The sequence below is a fragment of the Puma concolor genome, chromosome A2 (assembly GCF_028749965.1).
Source record: "Puma concolor isolate L17-30 chromosome A2, mPumCon1.1.hap2, whole genome shotgun sequence".
Taxonomy (NCBI): Eukaryota; Metazoa; Chordata; class Mammalia; order Carnivora; family Felidae; genus Puma; species Puma concolor.
In genome coordinates, this window is record NC_141668.1 from 74,874,288 (window position 1) to 74,896,379 (window position 22,092).

A 22,092-nucleotide genomic window follows, 5' to 3' on the forward strand; every position below is an offset into this window, starting at 1 on the left:
CTCTCCCCTACCATACTGCTTTCCCTGCAGTCTTCTTAAGTGGAAGCTGTTTCTTCCCAAGACCTTCGTGCCATTGGGGCTAGAAGTGGCGAGCAAGCTTTCATCCCCACAACTCTACCCAAACTGCTTTTGTCAAGGTCACCAATGGCCAACATGTTGCCAAATCCAATGCTCACATCTATTTCCTCCTTATTTTCCTGACCTCTAAATGCTTCAGTGCCCAAAGTCAGTCCTCAGATCTTTCTTCTATTTCCACTCACTACTTTGGTGATCTCACCTAGTGCCATTGCCTAAAACACCACCTCTATGCTGCCTACATATAATTCCAGCTTGGACTCTCTCTTGAACTCCAACTTTAAATATCTAATCACTTACTTGATAACTCTACTTGAATATGCAATATACATTTAAATATGTCCAAACTTGCTGTTCCAATAGTCTACCCTCTCCCAGTAAATAGTAACTCTACGTTAGGGGTTCCTCAGACCAATAATGTTGGAGTCACCCTTGTCCCTTCTCTTTCTCTCATGACTCTTATTCAGTCTAATGTAAATTGTGTTCAAATATATCCATAACCCTGCTACTTATCCTCACTTCCACAAGTACCTCCCTGGTCCAAGCCACCATGATCTCTCACCTTGACTTTTGCTCAGGTCATAACTGGCCTCTCTGTTTCTCCCCTTGCCTCCTCACAGTATATTTTCTACATGGTAGTCAGACTGATCCTTATAAAATATAAGTCCCATATCAATTCCTCCACCCAAAATCCTTCAATTGCATTCCATATCTTTTAGAGTAAAATCCCAAATCCTCATAAAGCATATCAGATTTCATCTCTGAGTTCATCTACCCTCTCTGTCTTACTTACTCTGATCCAGCCACACTGGCCTCATTGGCCTTTTTTCAAAAAGCCAAGTGTTATCTGACTCAGGGTCTTCGAACTTGATATTCCCACTGCCTAGAATGCTCTTTCTGCCGGTGGCCAGACCGCTCACTTTCTAATACCCTTCAGGTCTCCGCACAATTATCATTGTATCAGAGAAGGCCTTTCCTGAATACTCTATAAAAATGTCCTCCTTCATTCCTTGCCTGGTTTCATTTTTTTCATAGCACTTGTCATTACCTGGTGTCATTTGTTTATTATGTCTTCCATCTCATGCCAGAAATGCCCCCCAAACAGTGATTTTGTTTATTTTGTTCATTGCTATACTCCCAAAGTCTGGCACATGATGCGTGCTCAATAAGTACTTACTGAAAAAAAAAATTTTACTTCTCTCTTTCTCCCTCTCTGGCACTAATATTCACTTAAATATTAACTAAATCTTTCTGTGGTAAAACCACCCACCATTCTTTGATTAGTTCTCCAAATCTATTAGCTAAATCTTTCTGTAGTAAAATTACCCACCACTCTTTTATATTTCTCCAAATCAATTAAGATTCTATTCCAATGATGGCAAATAATTATTATTTGTTATCTTGTCCCTCTTTCTTGAGCAGTGTTGTCCTATAGAACTTTCCACAATGACTGAAGAAATATTCTATATATTTCAGATATTCTATATCTGCATTAACATGGTAGCCACTAGCCACATGCAGTTATTGCATACTTCAAATGAGGCTAATGAAACTGATGAACTAAATTTTTATTTTATTTTATTTTACTTTATTTTATTTTATTTTATTTTATTTTATTTTATTTTATTTTATTTTATTTTATTTTATGTTAAGTAGGCAAATGCAGCTAGTGGCTATTATATTGGACAGTGCAGTTTTGGACAATATTTTTTAGTATTCCAATTACACATTTCATAATTTTATTTTTTATTTTTCTCTTTCAAACAATTTATATATTGTAATTTAAGAAAATTTTCTTAATTGTGAAGCAAACAGCTTCATTTCTCATTAAAATTTTTTTCACTGGTTTCTTTCCAATTAAAGCTTATATTTACCTTGGAATTTTTTGTGCCTCTCAAACAGTAATATACAAATAAGAGAAACAAGATAACCAGCACTTTTTAATAAAAAGAATGAAACCCCGGCGCCTGGGTGGCTCAGTCAGTTGAGCGTCAGACTCCTGATTTAAGCTCAGGTCATGATCTCACAGCCATGGGATCGAGCTCTGTGTCAGGCTCCTCACTGAATGTGGAGCCTGCTTGAGATTCTCTCTTTCTCCCTCTCCCCCTCTCCCTGCTTGTGTGTTTACTGGTGCTCTCTCCATCTCTGTCTTTCTAAAAATAAAATAAAAAAAAAAAGAATGAAACCTAAGTTTCATCATAAAATTTAAAAATTTGAAATTCATTTTAGCAGGTGTTGTTGTTTGGCTACTCAAAAGCCTTTCCCAACTTGATCCTCTTTTCTAACCTCCCATGATAGAAGCTAGAAAGACAAATACTTTCCTAGCCTCCCTTGCAACAAGGACTGGCCACGTAACCAGGTATGACCCATGAGATGCAAGTAGACATTTACTAGGCAAGTATCTTAGAAAGTTTTTGGTATTCTGACTAAAAAGGCACAGGCAATGAAATACTACTCAGCAATAAAAAGTCCAATCTCTTGATATATATAACATAAGAGAATCTCAAAAGTTTTATGTTGAGTGAAAAAAACACAGACAAGTGTATATATTGTGTGGTTTCATTTTTATGAAATTCAAGAAGGCAAAACTAAGCTTTACTGATAGAAATCAGAAGTACAGTGGCTTCGGGTGGGTGAGGTAACTGGCTGAAAAGAAGCACAAGGGAACTTCCAAGGGTGACAGAAATATTCTATGTGCTGATTTATAGATTTGTTAACACTCATGGATTGGTATGTTGAAGATACTTCATTTTCCTACATATAAATTATAGTACAATAAAAAAAAAAAGGATAAAGAAAGCACCAGAGATGACTCATGTGTTCTACAGCCAATACCGTTTCTTCCTGGACACAATTCCTAGAGCTCCCACAGTCATTTTGTCTGTGCTCAAAGACCAAGAAAATTGCAGAGATATTTGCCCTAACTTTGCTAAGCCACTGAAAATTGTTCACCTCCAGAATTCTTAGGTCAGAAAAATAAATTCCGATTTGTTCTAGCTACCATAGTTAGGTTAATCAATGAAATTAAAAATACATTTACTTGGACTTCTGGATGAACCTAGTGATGTAATGATTTCATATTATGTGACTTGTTTACATTCCACATCACCCAATGGGATTCGACAATGGCCCCAAATGGTTTATCATCATAGAAGCACTGACATGAGAACAACAGGCATGTCAAGGAAATTTACCTCATTATTGGTTAAATATTAGTAATGATAGACTAAAATGTGCATTTACAAAACTGAACTATTGGTTTTTAAATAAAGAAGAGAACAAGTAAGAATAAAAAACAAGTTGTTACACCACATTTTTTTGTTTTAGAATTTCAGTTCCTAAAAGGGAACAAAACTACAGTTGCTAAAAAAGGAAGAAATTATGCAGGCTGATACCTATCAGTCATGGTCTAAATGCTTCATTCACATTATCTCAACATAATTCTAACCACTCTATGAAGAACATATTATCTCCACATTGGTATGAGGACAGTGAACTGCAGAGAGATTATGCAACTTTCCCAAGGTCATGGGGCTGATAAAAGGCAGATACAGGAATTGATCTTGGGTCTTTCAGATGGTAAAATTTAGTACCCTTAACCATGACTATGTTTGCTTTCTTCCTGCTTCCAAGGACAATGCATCATGATTTTATTAGGTTTAAAGCAGGACTTTTTTTTAAACATATGAAATATATTTTGTATGAATTTTATAAATACATGAAAAGGACTATGATAATTTCGGATCACCCATAGGGTGTTCTTGTAACTGTTTATTCAAAAACTGGATTTTTCTTAAAAATTAAAAGGCAATCTTACTTTGAAAGAAAGATATTGTGGCTATTAATCATAGTTCTTGTAGACCACACTGCAATTCTGTGGCTTGACACATTCCATAATCTGTCCTCATTTTAACATTTAAATGATGGTAAAACTTTGCATAAGATATTAAAATAATGATCAGTTATAATCTGTTAAGAAGATCATTGTAGTATCTCAAAGAATCTAAATGATAATAACATGTAATGTCTACAGTGAAACTTTTTTTTAAAAGTTTATTTATTTATTTTGAGAGAGACAGAGTGCAAGTGGGGAAGGAGCAGAGAGAGAGAGAGAGAGAGGGAGAATCTCAAACAGGTTCTGCATGATCAGTGCACACACCATGGGACTTGAACTCAGGAAACCATGAAATCATAACCTGAGCCAGAATCAAGAGTTGAAAGCTTAACCAACTGAGCCACTCAGGTGCTCCCACAGTGAAACTTTCTAAAAGTAACTAGAATATTTTCAATTTTGCAATTTCATCTTTGTAATCTTTAAGATACAGTGGTGGCATAATTGCAAAACCATTAATTAAAACTGGTCAGTCAAAAAGTGGTTTCAAAACACTAAATAAATTTTTTTCCAAACAAGGAAAAAAATCAAAGACCTTTTGAGAAAACATTTAGTAAAATTATACAAATAGAGACTAGCATCTCCCCCTCACACACTCAGTTGATGAAAGTATGGGGGCGGGGGAGAACCTGGGTGGCTCAGTCGGTTGAGCATCTGACTTCTGCTAGGGTCATGATCTCATGGTCTGTGGGTTCGAGCCCCACGACGGGCTCTGTGTTGACAGCTCAGAGCCTGGAGCCTGCTTCAAAGTCTGTGTCTCCCCCTCTCTTTGCCCCTCTCCCACTCATGCTCTGTCTCTCTCTCTCAAAGAATAAATAAACATTAAAAAAATTTAAATAATAATAAAAAAGAAAGCATCTGAAAAATCCTCATAAAAATAGTTCTTGGTCAAGTCATGAAGCTTTGCTATTATACTATGCTCTTTCATTCTCAGAAAACAGAAGCAGCATTTACAATCTGCTAATCATTTTCTGCAGATGTGGAGAATGCAAAGAGATAAAATTAAGAACTGCTGCTGTTGAATTCTGTTGAATTATTTTTAATTTCTTGTACGTCTAATATGGATATATATTTAGTGGTCAAGCCTCAATTATCTACCTCATATAAACGTCCAAGTTTTTAACTCTCAACCTCATATAAACATCCAAGTTTTTAATTCTTATACTTGTCCACAATGAACCTCCAGAAATTCATCAATTGACTGGTTCCCCCAGCCAGTTCCACCCACAAGTCTCTGCTCTAGTCATGACTTCCATGTATTCACCCGTCTCTCTTGGGAGCAGCTATTCGCCCTGTGTCTTCCCCTCTCATGGATCAAAGAAGAGTTGTTGATTTTTCAGCCTGTTCAGCTTTTTACTTATTAGGACAGATTTCCAAGCTCCTTATGTGCCGAGCTGGGTATCAGAAGTCCTATCTAGAAATTTTGAATCAGAGAGGTTCTGAACCTATAAATACCAGGAACAGCTGAGGTTAGGAATAAAGCACTAAACTGATATAAGATTTAGCAAACCTCTCTGCTCCCATTTCTCTTCTTGGCTTCCAGAATTTTGGAGGCTGGACAAATACTCCTATATGGGGTATTGAAAGAATCCTGAGGAAATGGATAACTCCAAGAGAAGATGAGAAAGTAACTGGAAGCCCTCTAACTCAATAGTCATGGTAAATCTCCCTTACAGGAGCCCACTCATCAGTGAGCCCTCCCTATACATACATATATATATATATATATATATATGTGTGTGTGTGTGTGTGTGTGTGTGTGTGTGTGTGTGTATATATATATATTTGCATACAAACAATCAAGAATTACCAGAAACTTGAAGGAAACTTTTAACATTTAAAATGGAAGCCAAAATAAACCAAGGAACTTAGAGAAAATGGAGAAAGTGTAGAGAGTGAAAAAAAATTTAAGCACATATAATGTATATCCTCAGAGATCAAGAGAGGGTATTGTTTGTATACATGAGGCAAAAGTAGAAGGCTATAAAAAAAGTAATATTTAGTGGCCAAGAATAAGCTCTTAGAAAATAAAAAGAAGAGTGAAAATGAAAAAATTCAATAGAAGAGTTAGAGGCTAATATTCAGAAAATTTCTCATGGTATAACAAAACAAGGCAGAGAAGGAGATACATGAGAAAAAATAAGAAAATTAGAGATCTAACATCCAACTAGTAGGAATTTTAGAAAGTGATAACAGAGAAAGTGGAGGAGATAAATACGAAAGAAATAATACATGAGAATTTCCCAAAACAAAAGAGCATGACATTCCACTTTGAAAGACCCTACAGATTGCCTAGCATAATGAATGGAAGTACTCCACCAAGGCAGTCACTGAGAAATAACAGAACTCTAGGGATAAGGAGATCTTGTATCCTCATCTTCCTTGCTCTTCTTCCTTCTTTGCCCTTGCTTGAGAAAACAACAATTTTGGTTAAATCCAGCTCTAACCTCACTCTTTGTACCCAACCCTCTGCAAGAAGACTGTAAAAAACCCATGCTAATTGGTTTCACTTTAAATTAATGACACTAACCCCTAGTGGGTTCTTAATGCTACATTACTCGTGCTATACTTCCATGTTTCATTCTCTTAGTAACTACCTCATACCTTTTCCTCTCTTATTGAACTCCAACCCTCTTCCACCATCCTCACTTTCAGCTAACAACCTTGTTTTCTTTTGCGGAGAGATAATTGGAAACAATTAAAAGAGATCTTCCACAAACTTTCACCACCACAACATCCTCCTACCTGCATTGTGAGGCCCATGTCCTACCTTCTCTCGTCACTTTTGATGAGCTCTTCTGGCAAAGGCAAACTCCTCCTCTTGTGTGTTAGATTTCATCCTTCCTTGCCCATTCAAGGAGATTGCTCTAGCAAGTCTCCCCTTTCTCTCCTGAATCATCGATTTTTCCCTTGCTACAGGATCATTTTTCATTAGAATATAAATATGTTCCCTTTCTTTCTTTCTGTTTACTTGTGTGTGTAAAACCAACTTTCTGTTAGCTTAATTTCCCCAGACATTGTTCTATTTTTTTACTTCTCTTTTCAGCAACTCTCCAGCTGTCTCCAGTTTCTCTCTGCCCATTTCTCTTAGGCCCATTCTAATCATTTTTTCATCTCCATCATGCCATTGAAACTGCTCTACCAGAAGTTTCTGATGATCTCCATGATGCCAAGTCTAAGATCATCTATTGGGCCTCATCTTCCTTGATCTATCAGTAGGATTTGACACACACAATCACTCTCTCCTCCTTGAGAAATTTCTTCACTTGACTTGCAGGGATATATAACTTTTACATAGTTTTCCTCCTAACTTTCTGGCTGTTCCTTTTATGTCTTTTCTACTGACTCCTTTTTATCTCTTCAACCTCCAATTGTTGGAGTGCCTCAGGGTTCAGTCTTTGGACTTTTGAATCTACTACATTCCCTGAGTGATCTAATCCAGGCACATGACTTTAAATACCATCAGTATACTGATGACTCTTACCTTTACATCTCAGCTTCGACTTCTCCCCAGACTCTCTTTTTTTGTTATCTCCATTTGGTATCTCAAATTTAATATGAACAAAACTGAGTTATTGATATATACCCTCCAACCTGTTCCTCCCACAGGCTTCTCTACCTCCCTCAAAGGCAACTCCTTTCTTCTATTTTTCAGGTCAAAAACCTTGGAGTCATGTTTGACTCCTCTCTTTCTCTCACACTCTGCATCTAGTAAGTCAGAAAAAACTGTTAGCTCTACCTTTAAGATATACCCAGGATTTGACCTTTTCTCATATCCTACTATGAACACTGTGGTCCAAGCCACACTACTTCTCATCTGAATTACTGCAATAGCATTCTAAGTGTTTGCCCTACTCTGCCCACAGGTGATTATTTACCCAGCCAACAAAAGTCAAAGCAGTCACACTTCTGCTCAGAACTCTCCAACAGCACCTAATTTTTTTAGAACAAAAAGCTTTTTAAAAAATATTTTATTTTTGGGGCGCCTGGGTGGCTCAGTCAGTTAAGCGTCCGACTTCGGCTCAGGTCATGATCTTGCGGTTCATGAGTTCAAGGCCCGCGTCAGGCTCTGTGCTGACAGCTCAGAGCCTGGAGCCTGTTTCAGATTCTGTGTCTCCCTCTCTCTCTCTCTGACCCTCCCCCGTTCATGCTCTGTCTCTCTCTGTCTCAAAATAAATAAACGTTAAAAAAATATTTTATTTTTAAGTAATCTCTACATACAACATGGGATTTGAACCTACAACCCCAAGATCAAAAGTAGCATGCTCTAACAACTGAGCCAGCCAGGCACCCTATGAATAAAAAGCTAAGTTCTTGTGTTAACACCTATTCTTCTCAAACTATTCCAAAAAATAGAAAAGGAAGGAAATCTTCCAAATTCATTCTATGAGCTCAGCATTACCCCAATACCAAAACCACATAAAAACACCACTAAAAAAGAGAAATACAGGCCAATATCCTTGAGGAACATAGATGCAAAAATTTTCAACAAAATACTAGCACACCGAATCCAACAATACATTAAAAAAAAAACATTCACCACTAATAAGTGGGAATTATTCCTGAGTTGCCAGAGTGGTTCAATATTCACAAATCAATCAACATGATACATTGCATTAATAAAAGAAAGGATAAGAACCATATAATTATTTCAATAGACACAGAAAAAGCACTTGACAAAATACAACATTTGTTCATGATAAAAACCCTCAAAAAAGTAGACTTAGAGGGAACATACCTCAACATAATAAAGGCCATATATGAAAACCCCACAGCTAAGATTATCCTCAATGGGGAAAAACTGAGAGATTTTCCTCTATGGTCAGGACCAAGACAAGAATGTCCATTCTAACCATTTTTACTCAACATAGTACTGGAAGTCCCCACCACAGCAATCAGACAACAAAAAGAAACAAAAGGCATCCAGGGCGCCTGGGAGGCCCAATAGCTTAAGCATCTGATTTCGGCTAGGTCATGATCTCATGGTTCATGGGTTAGAGCCCCACGTCAGGCTCTGCGCTAACAGCTCAGAGCCTGGAGCCTGCTTCAGATCTGTGTCTCCCTCTCTCTGTCTCTGCCCCTCCCCTGTTTGTGTTCTCCCTCTCTCTCTCATAAAAATAAATAAATAAATATTTTTTAAAAAGAAATAAAAGGCATCCAACTCAGCAAGGAAGAAGTAAAACTTTCACTATCTGCAGATGACATGATACTATATACAGAAAACCTGAAAGACTCTACCAAAAAACTGCTAGAACTGCCACATGAATTCAGTAAAGTCATAAGATACAAAATCAACATAGAGAAATCTGTTGCATTTCTCTACACCAATAATGAAGCAGTAGAAAGAGAAATTAAGGATTCAATCCCATTTACAATTGTACCAAAAACAGTAAGATACCTGGGAATAAACCTAACCAAATGGGTGAAGGACCTGTATTCTGAAAACTATAAAACACTGATGAAGGAAATTGAAGATGACACAAAGAAATGGAAAGATATTCTATGCTCATGAACTGGAAAAACAGGTATTGTTAAAATGTGCATAATACCCAAATCATTCTACCCATTTAATGCAATCCCTATTAAAATACCAACAGCATTTTTCACAGAGCTTGAACAAACAACCCTAAAATATGTATAGAACCACAAAAGACCCCGAATAGCCAAAGCAGCCTTGAAAAAGAAAAATGAAAGCTGAAGACATCACAATTCTGGACTTCAAGTTATATTACAAAGCTGTAGTAATCAAGTCAGTATAGTACTGGCACAAAAATAGACACATTGATCAATGGACAGAATAGAAAAACCCAGAAATGAACCCACAGTATATGGTGAATTAATCTTTGACAAAGCAGGAAAGAACATCCAATGGGTAAAAGAATGTTTCTCCAACAAATGGTGCTGGGAAAATTGGACAGAAACATGCAAAAAAAATGAAAGTGGACCACTTTCTTACACCATACACAAAAATAAATTCAAAATGGATTAAAGACCTAAATGTGAGAGTGGAAACCATAAAAATCCAAGAGAACACAGGCAGTAACTTCTCTGACATCAGCTGTAGCAGCTTCTTTCTAGACATATCTCCTGAGGCAAGGGACACAAAAGCAAAAATAAACTATCAGGACTTCATCAAAATAAAAAGCTTCTGCACAGCAAATAAAATAATCAACAAAGCTAAAAGGCAACCTATAGAATGGGAGAAGATATTTGCAAATGACATATCTGATAAAGGGTTAGTATGCAAAATACATAAGGAACTTATAAAACTCAACACCCAAAAGATGAATAATCCAATTTAATAATGGGCAGAAGACATGGATAGACATTTTACCAATGAAGACATACAGATGGTCAGCAGACACATGTAGAGATGCTCAACATCACTGATGATCAGGAAAATTCAAATCAAAACTACAATGTGATATTACCTCATACCTGTCAGAATGGCTAAAATCAAACACAAGAAACAACAGGTGTTGGCGAGGATGTGGAGAACAGAAAAACTCTCTTATATTGTTGGTGGGAGCGCAACGTGGTGCAGCTGCTGTGGAAAACAGTATGGAGTTTCCTTGAAAAGTTAAAAATAGGGGCACCTGGGTGGCTCAGTTGGCTAAGCGTCTGACTCTTGGTGTTGACTCAGGTCATGATCTCATGGTCATAAGATTGAGCCCTGTGTTGGGCTGCATGCTGACAGCACAGAGCCTGCTTGGGATTCTCTCTTTCCCTCTCTTTCTGCCCCTCTCCTGCTTCTGCTCTCTCTTCTCTCTCTCTCAAAATAAATAAATAAACTTTAAAAAATGTAGAACTACCCTATGATTCAGCAGTCGTACTACTAGGTATTTACTCTAACAATATGAAAATGTTGATTTAAAGGGATATATACGTGTACCCCAATGTTTATAGCAGCATTATCTACAATAGCCAAATTATGGAAACAGCCCAAGTGTCCACTAATTGATGAATGGATAAAGAAGATGTGGTACACATATACAAAGGACTATTACTCAGCCATAAAAAAGAATGAAATCTTGGGAAACCTGGGTGGCTCAGTTAAGCATCTGACTCTTGATTTCAGCTCAGGTCATGATCTTGCAGTTCGTGAGTTTGAGCCCTCATCAGGCTGAGAGCTGCCAAGTGCAGAGTCTGCTTGGGATTCTCTTTCTTCTCTCTCTGCCCCTCCCCCCCCCCTTATGCCCTCAAAATAAATAAATAAACTTTAAAAGAAAAGAATGAAATATTGCCATTTTTCAATGACACGAATGGAGCTAGAAAGTATTATGCTAAGTGAAATCACTCAGAGAAAGACAAATACCATATGATTCTACTCATATGTGGAATTTAAGAAACAAAACAAATGAGCAAGGGGGAAGAGAGAGAGAGAGGGGGAGAGAGAGAGAGGAGGCAAACCAAGAAACAGACCCTTAACTACAGAGAACAAACTGATGGTCACCAGGTGGCGGGTGGGTGGAAGATGGGTTAAGTAGGTTATGGGGATTAAGAAGTACAGTTGTTGTGATGAGCACTGGGTGATGTATGGAAGTGTTGAATCACTATATTGTACACCTGAAACTAATATTACACTGTGTGTTAACTGGATTTAAATAACTAAAAAATTAAGCCAAGTTCTTGTAAGATCCGACTCCATCTGACCTCATTGCCTTTTACCTTGTTCATTTTGCTTCAGTCATGCTGCCTTCTTAATTGTTCCTTAAACAATGGTCTTATGACCTGTGCACTTAGTGTTCTCTCTGTCCAGAATGGTCATCCCCTGGATATGGGGGCTTTTTCTTTCACTTCCTTCAAGTTTTTCCTCAAAGTTCCCTTCTAAGGGATCCAGATTTCCACCTCTTATACTTCATATTCTCCTCTGCTGCTCAAATACTTATAACTATCTAATATATTACATATTTTACTTATTTATCTTGTTTATTATTTGTGGGCCTTCCCCCACTAGAATGTAAGCTTCACAAAAATGGGGATATATGCCTTTGTTTTCTTGATGCTATAGTTCCTAGCTTCTAAATCAGAACCTGGCACAGTAAATGGCTGCTCAATAAATGTTTGTGAATAAAGGAATGTATGTTTATAAAAGCTCCCATAGAGGGGAAAAAAAAACCCCACCCCAGATCCAAGGATCCTGATGGCACAATGCTTCTCAACAGCAATACTGGAAACTGGAAGACAAGAGACCAACAACATAAAAAATGTAGGGGAAAATGATTTATATAGTCTCCAGATTACGAGACAAACTGCTAAGGAGAGTAAATTAAAGACACTTTCAGTTTTGCAAGATTTAAAAAATATTGTTCTCATGAACTCTTTAAGAAGTTATTGATGATAGACTTCATTAAAATGAGATTTAAAAAAAACAAACAAGAAATAGGAAGATATAGGCTCCAGGAAACAAGAGATTCAACACAAGGGGAGACACAAAGGGAAAACTTGGGATAATACTTAGTATCCAAAACTAGGATAATACTTAGTAAAATTCTAGGCTGTTGCCATGCAGAACATCTGGAAAGTGATCAATCCAGACAGAGACAGGAGGCGCTGGACCCCAGGAGGAATGTCTCTGAGAAGAAAACCAGAACTGAGAGCTCACCTGATATGTTTGCTCATAAGGACTTCTGCACTGTTGAAGAGTTCATGAAACAATTATGACAGATAAATAGAAACAACACTGTGTGGCTTAGTTATGAATAATATTGAATAGTAATAATTATGTAAAATAATGGCCAAATGATTTGACCAAAAGTTGGAAGGTGAGTAAAAAGGAATGTGGGGGAAGGGCGCTGGGCTGACTCAGTCAGTAAAGCATGCGACTCTTGATCTCGGGATTGTGAGTGATCTCTATCCATTGGGTGTAGAGATTACTTAAAAATAAAATCTTAAAAAATAAAAAGGAATGTGGAGAAATTAGCTAGAGGAACTGAATCCAGATTTTTCATAGTAAAAAGGAGATATATACACATCCAAAATGGAATAATAAACAGAATAGTATAAGCATATTATTTAGAATTATGAATATAAATAAAGAAAGAGATAAAAGAGTTGAAAGAAAGAAGCTGCCTCTGGAGTCTGAGTGTGAGAGACAGAAATAGACAGGACCCTCAAAGTCTACTATTCTCATTTAAGCTTTGTAGTACTATTTGACTTTTTAGGTTATATAAATGTTATTTCAATAAAAGTAAAGGATTAAAATTTAAGAAGTTGACATGAAATGAAGAAACAGCATTATGAAAATGTCATTTAGAGTTATGGAAGAAATAAAAGGAACCAAATATAGATGGGTAAAAGACAGGAGCACCTGGCTGGCTCAGTCGGTAGAGTATGCACCTCTTGATCTGGGGGTTGTAAGTCTGAACCCCATATTGGGTGCAGAGATTACTTAAAGAAAAAAATCTTAAAACAAAAAAAAAAGTAAAAGACAATGGTTACCACTGAAACGTGGGATTAGGGGCTGATTTTTTATGACCATAGGCTTGATAGCTTTTACAATTAAAAATAAAACCAGGGTCAGGGCGCCTGGGTGGCTCAGTTGTTAAGCATCCGACTTCGCTCAGGCCATGATCTCATGGTTCATGAGTTCAAGCCCCGCATCAGGCTCTGTGCTAACAGCTCAGAGCCTGGAGCCTGCTTCGCATTCTGTGTCTCCCTCTCTCTCCGCCCCTCCCCTGCTTGCGCTCTGTCTCCCTCTCTCTCAAAAATAAATAAACATTAAAAAATTAAAAATAAATAAATAAATAAAATAAAACCAGGGGCACCTGACTGGCTCACGTCAGTAGAGTGGGTGACTCTTGATCTTGGGGCTGTGAGTTTGAGCCCCATCTTGGGTCAGGAGATTACTTAAAATCTTAAAGGGGAGCCTGGGTGGCTCAATCGGTTAAGCTTCCAACTTCGGCTCAGGTCATGATCTCACGGTTTGTGGGTTCAAGCCCCGCATAGGGCTCTGTACTGACAGCTCAGAGCCTGGAACCTACTTTGGATTCTGTGTCTCCCTCTCTCACTGCCCTTCCCCAGCTTGTACTCTGTCTCTCTGTCTCTCTCTCTCTCAAAAAAATAAATAAAAATAAAATAAATTAAAAAAATAAAATTAATAAAACCAAACCACAGTATGTGTTGGCCTATTAGGTATCTGTGAGAATGGGATAATACTGAAGCAATTGTGCATTGGTCTGCTTTTCTTTAAGTCAGTTGTGCTAGCAAAAAGAAACCACTACTATTTTGAGAAAATGGATATATTTGCACTTTAATGTGATGATATTACAATGGTTTGTCATTCTAAACACTCAATCTAGTATCTTAATATCAAGGAAAGGTATGTGTTGGTTTAATAGGAGTTACCCAAATACTGAAATTCAAATTCAAAATTGTCCACTTGAATTGAAATGACCTTCCTAGAAGAATTAATCCTCTTGGGATTTTGTTCTAATCTTATTTTAGCAACAGATTTTCTCTAATACCAAGTGGAGTCATTTGAGTTCTGACCCAGAAATAGCAAAGAAACAGTAATGATAGGTTAAGTATTTGGTCAGAACTTCTATGTGTGCCATGAGGGGCTGCATGGAACCCACACATTAATTACATTTACTCAGGGGAAAATATCTGTTTTTATTTTTTAAGATACTTAGACAAAAATTTCACAATACCTCTCAATAACTCATTTGTTTTAAAATTTTCTTTTAAAATGTTTTTATTTTTGTTTTTTGTTTGTTTGTTGTTGTTGTTGTGTTTTTTTGTTTTTTTTTTTTTTACAGTGGCACCTGGCTCAGTCAGTTAAGTGTCTGACTCTTGGTTTCAGCTCGGGTCATTATCTCACGATTCGTTGGTTTAAGCACCGTGTTCGGCTGTGTGCTGACAGTGCAGGGCCTGCTTGGGATTCTCTCTCTCTGCCCTTCTCACCCCCTGCTGTCAAAAATAAATAAATATTAAAAAATTAAATTAAAATGTTTTATTACATACTTCAATACATACTGAAAATATAATCCATACATAAGGGATAAAATATTGTAATATAAGGAGCACCAGTGAAGCCACCACTCAATAGAACTGGGACACTACCAATGCTATAGTAACAACCCCTGGATGCTTCTTTCCCCATCCCATCCTCACTGTTAAAATAGCTTTCTCTATACCTTTGATACTTCCTGTTATGATTTAATTTCCTCTGGCTCTATTCTCTGGAGATGAATATCTATGAAACGTCTCTGCTTTCACTTACAAATAAGTGAGCCTGGTATTCAGAGTTGATAGATCTGGTTCCAAGTCCAGCTCTGCCACAACCTCACTAACTGTGTAACTGTAGCCGAGTTATCTAACTCTCCTGAGCCACACTCTCCTCACTTGTAATGCAAGGACAATACTTTCTAATTTCTAGGATTGGTGTAAGACATAAGTGAGCTAATAAAAGTAAAGCATTCATTACCTATAGCTATTTTTATAGAAAATAAATCGTTGTGATCTTATCTTAGAGTCTTTTTAAGACTCAAAGTGCAAAGTGTGAAAGGAAGTACTTACATGTCTGGCTAATTTCTTCATTTGGTAATCTTTGCTTCAAGAACAAACATAATTTAAAAAGAAATACTTCATCCTGTTTTTTCTGGATATTTTAATAATTGAATCCAGTCAACCAGTATGGATGATTTTTGGTTGGCTATGCAGATACTGCTTGTCAGGGTGCCTAAATGTCCTGTTTATTAATGAATTCAATGCCTTTCCAAAGGCATAAGAATGAAGAAAACAGTAGAAAAAGCACATCAGAAATTCAGTTGGATATTAAGTAAGTCTAGATCTTGTGTTTAGCTGGGACAGCATGATAAATAAATAGAAAAAGTGACAACGATTTGAAAAACATTTCATTTTAGTCACTTATTTTTTAAAATCATTTTTCTGCTTTAAGAAATAACATAACCAGTTGTTACAATAAAGCAGTCCAGAATGTTACCAGTTAGTCTGTCACCATGGTAGCAGAATCTGGGGAACATGTAAGATACATTATTCTAGAAATCCTGAGATTGACGCCTACGTTTGTACCAGGAGACCTGTTTATCTGAAAAGATAACAAATCAATTCTCTTTATCCTTCTGAATTGCATGAAATGTTATCCTCTTGAGAGAGAAGATACTAGTGTGTAAAATTCCAGGACATCTTAATGATGGCCAACATCAAATAGCTGCAGAAATGAGATCAGTGCCAAAAAGACAAGAGGATAAAGAGAATTGAGACTTTAAGCTTAGAACTACTTAGTTTTTTGGTACCATATATGATGCAGATGTTAGAAATGGGAATGGGAATGATGACGATGATGAAAATGCAACTGTGAGTGAATCAGGCCAGAAGATTTAATATTAGTGTTAAACACAATCATTTTAGTAGATTTTGCCCATTCTTCTTGAAGAGCAGCACTGCTTCACTGTCATGGGCTGTGCATCTTTCATTGTAGTCTTAATTGTTGACTAATACGTTGTATTGAAATATGTGACAGTTATATAATTAGGTTAATTTAAAGGACTATTGTGAAGAAGTGTTTTTCCCACCTTTTTTGCTGTCACCTGAGGATAGGGCTACAATTACAGCATGACAAATGTTTGAGTGAAATATGAAAAATCCAGACAAGTGACAGTTTGCCCATTACTTGATGTCAAAAGACTGGTTTGACTGATTTTATGTTTCATTCATTGACTTGACGAGTTGTTTGACCAAATTGTTTTCTTTGGTATTTTTTAGACACAATTTAAATGTGATAACCAGCTATGTGGAACTCTGTCTTTAAAACTGCTTGTTCAGTCATTTCTATAATCAGAGTTTCAATAATGAGGTTTCCCACTGATCTATCGGTCCAATCCCTGTAATATTATGAGAAAAGTACACACAGTGGTATTAACTTTCAGTGAAACATGAATTTTGAATGACAAAATAAATTTTGGATGACAAAAGGATGGTTGAGAATTATTGAGAATCTTTTCTTAATAAAGGGGACTTTAATTTTGTTTCTGATTGTTACAAAATTTTATAGAACAGATTGCTCTGATCTTAATTTATCATTTATTTTTTTCTTTTAATTTTAAGTAGGCTCCACACCTACGCCAACATGGGGTTTGAACTCATGACCTTGAGATTGAGAGTCACAAGCTCTACTGACTAAGCCAGCCAGGTGCCTCCATCGATGGTTCATAAAATTACATTTTTATCTATTTACATCACAAAAATCTAGAAGTGACAATCTGAGCTGGTGTCAATACATACCTATTGTCCTTTTTATGGAACAATCACCCGGTACTCATAGAAACCTTACCAAAGGCAGAACTATCTGTTTTTATATTCATATTGCTTAAGACTCTTACCTCCAAAACTATGCACTTAGATTTTTCTATACCATTTCAGCTATTTTTATAAATCTATAAAGCTTTTTTCACTTTATGAATAACATAGTATCTGGTCTTCTGGTCAAGAATTTTTATAGCTCAACTAAATATACATACAAGGGCTTTTTTCTCCAAAATTATTTTAAGATGTACTTCCAGAATAGCTATTAGTAATTTGAGGGTTAGAGTCTTGGAACATTATGATTCCTATTATTGCAATACATATTTCTAAAAAGTCACAGTCCAATTATATATTTGTTTTATGTATCATGACAATTTTGAATACTCTACTCAATATCTCTTTTGTTATTATTGGCAATGACTATTACTTTTAATAATAGCATTATCAATAGAAATAGAAAGATTTAATAGTTTTCATGATTTGAGAAAATATATTTCAAAATTCTCTCTTGTAACATGGTAATGTTCTTGCTTTTCAACAAATAGAATGGTTACTATATTCTGTCAGCTTTCTATCTCTTTATATTTTCCATTTTTCAAATGCTAGAGTTTCCTGACATTTATAACATGTAAGAAAATACAGTGGTGCTTTGATTCCTTTTGGAGTACAAATATGAAGTGGGCACTAGTCAAAAACATTGCTGCCTTCTCATAAATTACTGCCAGAGTGAAAACTGGTACAGTGTTCATGGACGGCAACTTGGTTCTATTTGTCAAAATTTAAAATGTTCATATGCTTTCACCCAGTACTTTCAACTCCGATGTTTTTATTCTATAATCTTGCATATGTACAACAGAAAATATGTGCAAATGAAATATTTTTTGTGGCCCCTTTGTAATAGCAAAAATGGGAAACATTAGTAAATGCTTGCTACTAAGAAACTGTCTAGATGAATTATGGTATACTTGTACAGTGGATTCCTTACTATACAGACAACAGCTTGAATAATGACTTTTGTATGTACTTATTTGGAACAATATTCAAGAATGAAAACTCAAGGAACAGAGAAAAGGAAATGGTATACTACCTTTAGAATGAAGGAAGAGAAAGAGAAAGAAAGAAATTATACACGTATGTCGGCAAATGTATGGATTATCATTGGAAGAATCTCTAAGAGACTGGGCACAGTGTTTGCCTCCAGAGAGGGGAACTGGGTAACTGAGGAAAAGGAGAGAGATTTAAATTTATATTATATATACTTTTGTATCTTTAAATCATGTATGTACATTTTTCTTCACATACACATATAAGTACATACAAACATTTCTCTAACCTAAAAGAAATATAACCTCATGTCTCTGAAGAAATACTGTCTGATATTACTATTCATTTCCTCCTTCCCTTTCCATCACTTGAAGAGGACTGAAAGTCTTTTGATAGTTGACAAAGAGCAGACATTTCTACTTTTACAAGGAGCCTGTGCAATCATTGCCAAGAAATTAGAGAAGAGTTGAACCTCTTACTCTTAACATTTTATTTACATTTTTTAAAGTTTATTTCTTTTGAGAGAGAGAGAGAGAGCGAGCAGGGGAGGGGCAGAGAGAGAGAGAGGGAGAGAAAACCAAGAAGGCTCTGGACTGTTAGCTCAAAGCCAGTGCGAGGCCTGAACCCATGAACTGTGAGATCCTGACCTGAGCCACAATCGAGAGTCGGACACTTACCCATCTGAGCCACCCATTTTGCCCCTACCCTTAACATTTTAAAAGTGTTTGGCTTTGTAAATATGCCAATGTAGTTGGGTCTCTGCAATCTAAAGAGAAGTGGAGATCTGATAGTTATAAAAGTTGAGAAGAATCCCCTCTGGAACTGTTTGTGGTCCGAACTGAGTAACTGCCAAATTGCTTCAGTGTACTATGTACACAGTCTCGGAACAATATTTTAGCATCAAACTATAATTAAATCTCTGAATATGGTTGGTTTTGCACCATATAGAATATGTTTGATGTTATAAAATGTGTACTACATATGTAAAACATATTTAGAGATTAATTGAGGTAGGTTTGAAAACATATTTGTTTTAAAAGGAGTTTTTAAATTTTAAAACAATAAAATCATACATACACAAGAAAAAAGTTTAAAATTTCAATACAGAAAAAGAATTACAAAGATTATATAACATTTTGTAAAATACTATCCTGCTTATAGGTAAAGATAGCCTCAAATTTTATATTTTGTGGTCATCCCACTGACTGTTAAAGAGAAACAAGAAAAGTAATTTCCTTAAAAGAAATCTCAAGGACATTGGGAAAAAAATCACATTGTCACATGCATTCTCACAACTAAGTACAAATACATGCAGATCAGATCAGTGCCAGCTGACTAATGTTTTCCCTTCACCATCCCCAGGAATTCATAATCTGTTTCTCCTCTAAAGATATTTAAATGACTATATAATCATACATATGGACTGGCACTTGATCTCCTACAATGACTATAATAATACATACCCCCAGGAGAAAGATGTCTTTGTTTCCTGGATCTTGGAGTTGTACAACATATGGTCTGACAGATTTTAAGCTCCAAGTATCTATTTTTAGACATGATAGTTCTTTACCCTTATCTTTTAATAAAAGAGAAAGTATTTGTTGAGCTGAGACTTGCTTTCACAATAGCACTTTAGCTAGCTTTGTCAGCTTAGAAAGTTTAGTGAGATGAATAATTTAGTCTGTAGGAGTAATATGTCTAGAGAAGAAATTTAAGTAGGGGTTAGATAATGCAGGTAATTAATTAAATGATCTTAGGATAGCTGATTCACAATGACTAATTTAAATATGTACTAAAAATACATAAAGATCATAAATCATGATTGTGATATTCTCAAGAGCAATACAGAACACATACTTCACTATATAACAGAAAAAAATTTTGTTTTTTGTGCTTTAAAACATTTGAAAATTCTCTCGCACCCTCTTTTTTTTTTTTTTTTTTTTTTTTTTTTTTTTTGTCTTTTGCTAATGTTCACAGAGAATAACAGTACCTGGTCAAAATAGAGAAAAAAAATCAAACTAAAGTTTATATTTAATGTGAAAAAATTAATATGTTTTAGAATGTATCTTTAATTAGACTAATGTTTGATTTTTTTTTTCAACGTTTATTTATTTTTGGGACAGAGAGAGACAGAGCATGAACAGGGGAGGGGCAGAGAGAGGGAGACATAGAATCGGAAACAGGCTCCAGGCTCTGAGCCATCAGCCCAGAGCCTGACGCGGGGCTCGAACTCACGGACCGGACCGCGAGATCGTGACCTGGCTGAAGCCGGACGCTTAACCGACTACGCCACCCAGGCGCCCCAACTAATGTTTGATTTTTAAAAGCACTCTTCTGAGAATAGTTGTAGACATTATAATTAGGGATCAATTCTTCAGATTGTCATGGAATTAAATGGGTACATGTGGTACTATGTCACCATACTTTCCTTGGAGTTAAGAAAATCAAATATATAGTATAGTCCCCTGGGCAAAAGAAGAGAGTAACTCCTTCCATCTCACATATGGCTGGGAAGTCATCAATCTTATCAACAGAAGCAGATGCCATTAAAATCTGTGTCATATTCATTCCTCTCCTTTGGCAAACCTTAAGAACAGTTCCTGTGACCTTAGAAAGCAAACTTCTTAGTTAAGGGAGTGTAGTCTTCAATTTACAGATGAACTGGGTTCCAAAGCTTTGGTACCCAAAGTAGAATTTTAGATTAAGACAGTGTTATAGGTGGTGCTAATCTGAGAATACAATAGGCCCCTTCATCTGTGGTTTCACTTTCTGTGGTTTCAATTTTCTGCGGTAAACCGCAGTCGGGAAGCAGATGATCCTCCTTCTGACGAATCAGCAGAAAGTCAATAGTATCCAAATGTTATGTCACAATGCCTACATCACTCACCTCATTTCATCTCATCATGTATGCATTTTATCATCTCACACCATCACAAGAAGAGTGAGTACATTACAGTAACTTATTTTGAGAGAGGGAGAAAGACAACATTCATGTAACTTTTATTACAGTATATTGTCATAATTGCTTTTATTATTATTGTTGATCTCTTATTGTGCCCAGTTTATAAACTGAACTTTATCATAGATAAGTATGTACAGGAAAAAACAATAGTATATACAGGGTTCAGTGCTATCCACGGTTGCAGGCATCCAATGGAGGTCTTGGAACGTGTCCTTTGAGAGTAAGGGGGTGGGGAATACTCTAATCTATAAAATAAAGTGCTATAATAAATAATAGTAGAAAAAATAGTTGGCCAACCGACACATGAAAAAATGCTCAACATCACTCATCATCAGGGAAATACAAAATAAAACCACAAGGAGATACCACCTCACACCTGTCAGAATGGCTACCATTAACAACTCAGGCAACAACAGATGTTGGCAAGGATGCGTAAAAAGAGGATCTCTTTTGCATTCTGGTGGGAATGCAAGCTGGTGCAGCCACTCTGGAAAACAGTCTGGAGGCTCCTCAAAAAATTAAAAATAGAACTACCCTATGACCCAGCAATTGCACTACTAGGTATTTATCCAAGGGATACAAGTGTGCTGTTTCAAAGCGGCACATGCACCACAATGTTTATAGCAGTGCTATCCACAATAGCCAAAGTATGGAAAGAGTCCATCAACTGATGAATGGATAAAGATGTGGTGTATATATACAATGGAGAATTACTCAGCAATCAAAAAGAATGAAATCTTGCCATTTGCAACTACGTGGATGGAACTGGACAGTATTATGCTAAGTGAAATTAGTCAGAGAAAGACAAAAATCATATGACTTCACTCATATGACGACTTTAAGAGAC

The 22,092-nt window shown here is 36.3% G+C and overlaps 1 protein-coding gene across 9 annotated transcripts in view; it reads right to left on the bottom strand.

Moving 5' to 3' along the window:
* Positions 1–14,721: 14,721 nt before the first annotated feature.
* The window catches only part of LOC147583271 (uncharacterized), a 461,332-nt gene continuing 453,961 nt past the window's right edge, over positions 14,722–22,092 (bottom strand). For all 9 annotated transcript variants that reach the window (XR_015247585.1, XR_015247591.1, XR_015247586.1 and 6 more), the window contains one exon: positions 14,722–14,878. The gene's annotated coding sequence lies outside the window, so the exon portion shown is untranslated. The remainder of the gene's footprint in view (positions 14,879–22,092) is intronic.